The sequence below is a fragment of the Anopheles arabiensis genome, assembly GCF_016920715.1.
Source record: "Anopheles arabiensis isolate DONGOLA chromosome X unlocalized genomic scaffold, AaraD3 X_pericentromeric_contig0012, whole genome shotgun sequence".
NCBI classification, from domain to species: Eukaryota; Metazoa; Arthropoda; class Insecta; order Diptera; family Culicidae; genus Anopheles; species Anopheles arabiensis.
The window spans coordinates 167,501-170,000 of NW_024412090.1; the positions used below are offsets into that span (position 1 = coordinate 167,501).

A 2,500-nucleotide genomic window follows, 5' to 3' on the forward strand; every position below is an offset into this window, starting at 1 on the left:
ACACTCTCATCCCATTCTCGTTGCCATCGTTCCATAGTTGTGACACGTTCCATGTTACGTGCAACCGATCCGGCGATGTTCTCTGCTCGTCTCCGATGAAAAGTCCTGGAGTCCTCGTCCAGGAGGAGATGAAGCGGGATCATTCCCGCAAGCACGCAGACTGCATCATGAGAAGTTGTCCTGAAAGAAGAGATAACTCGCTGGACTACTGGCCGGTAAAACCGTCGTAGCCATTGTCTACGGTTAGCAAATCTAAGGGTATGACACCAAATGGGCGAGGCATACCGGACCTTCGCCACAACAGTAAGAGCAATTGCTCGCCTAGCATTACTACTCGGACCTGCCTTATTAGGCATCATCCTTACCAAGGTGGTCCATAGCTTCGTCGCTCTCTCCACCGCATACCTGATGTGTGAAGTGTAATCGAGGCGGTCATCTAGGACCATCCCCAAGTACTTTAAGCTGCGCGACGAATGTACTACGTGATCACCTACCCTGATAGCCCCATGCTGTATCCTCTGATGGGAACTGACCATAATAAACTCGGTCTTAGTCGGGGCTATCTTTAATCCGTTGTCGGTCATCCATCGGTCGATGATGCGAATCTGACTGGAAACGAGAATTTCAATATCATCAACACAATTACCTTCCACCAACAGTACTATATCGTCTGCATAGCCGATAATCCGTGCACCTTCCACCATTGCAACTCGTAGGACTCCGTCGTACATGAGGTTCCATAACGTTGGGCCAAGTACCGAGCCTTGAGGTACACCCGATGTGACTGCAATCTCTGCCGGTCCATCTGTGGTATCATACATCAGCACACGATTCCTAAAATAATCACCAATGATATCATAAAGATATTTAGGAGTGTTAATTCTCTGTAAAGCATTTGCAATCGCCAACCATGAAGCACTGTTAAAAGCATTAGTAACATCTAATGTAACAACCGCACAATACCGTCCACTGTATCTGTTTCTACTTCTAGCTACCGAAACAATGTCCACTACCCGTTGAATCGCATCAACTGTAGATCGACGACTTCTGAAACCAAATTGGTCGTCAGACAGTCCGTTGACCTCCTCGATGTGTGCATTTAGCCGTTGCACTATGATGCGTTCTAAACCTTTACCTGCCCGTCTAGTAGACAAATGGGGCGAACTGAACCCGGTTCCCTGGTGGTTTGTTCGGCTTCGGTATTAACACCAACCTCTGCCTTTTCCACTCATCGGGGAACTTCGCGTTCTCTAAACAGCCTTGGTAAACCCTGCAAAATGCATCGGTTGCAGTCAACATACCAACTTTCAGCGCCTCATTCGGGATACCATCTGGTCCCGGCGCCTTCTTGTTAGGTAGTCTCCTGGCAACCGCAAGAATCTCATCATTAGTTACCCTTTCAAACTCTCGTGGCTGATCGATACGATAATCAGGCCACACCGTGTTTGGGTGAGTAGGAAAAAGCTCGCTCACCACTTCCCTAAACTCGTCCAATGTCATGGTTCGGGGTCCAATCGAACCCTCGGCCACTTTCTTGAACGTATGATATACTATACCAAATGATGCGTTGTTCGCTGTTCCCAGGAACTCTTTCCACTTCCTCTGTCGGGTATGCTTGATCAATCGCTTGAGGGCATTCCGTGCCACCTTGAACTCGTCCCTAAAAGTAGAATAGAGATCAGTATTAAAAGCTCTTTGCGCTAATCGATCGCGGTGTTTGCACTCTTTGCGAAGTGCCTCAATCTCTAACGTCCACCAAAATGCACTCTTGTTAGAGTGTACCTCTTACGTTTAGTCATCGTCGCATTGCACGCCGTGACAAGTATACGCATTAAGTCTTCGCTTGTTGTGACCTCGGTCTCAAAAGCGGCTTGCATCATAACTTCAAATATATCTTTGCTAAAATACTTGATGCTCCATCCCGTTATGGGTCGGGACAGATTACGCACGCTTTGCGTCTCAAGATCTATTCGTATTGCACGATGATCAGAGTTCATATAGCTAGATAACACCACCCACTTAAATGATCTTGCTACGGTTCGGCTCGCAAAAGTAAGATCAACTACTGACGTGCGCCCTGGTCCAACATAAGTTGGGGTGCTGCCGTCGTTCAATAAAATTGCGTCAATCTGCGCAAAGGTTGATAAAACCAACTCACCTCTTCGTTTCTGGGTTTCTCCACGCTCGCCAAGTTGGTTGTTCCAACTTACTGACCAAGCGTTGAAGTCCCCCGATAACGAATTTGTGGATACCGGTTACGGCCATTACCGTGTTATCCAACATGTTCTGGAACTCTTCCATACTAAATCTAGGTGGCGCGTAAACGCTAACCACTCGCATATCACCTATGTCAACTATCATTAAACCCTTCAAAGCCTTACTGACTACCTTAACTGGTAAGTCCGCGTTAACCACTACCGCTGCTGTGTTATCGTCATTGCGTAACACTTTGACGTTGGTTGTTGCCAGATACGGATCTGCAATCAACACTATATCCGCA

At 47.2% G+C, this 2,500-nt stretch overlaps 1 pseudogene; it reads right to left on the bottom strand.

Moving 5' to 3' along the window:
• Positions 1–2,500, bottom strand: part of LOC120907598 — a 9,150-nt pseudogene that overhangs the window by 2,186 nt on the left and 4,464 nt on the right.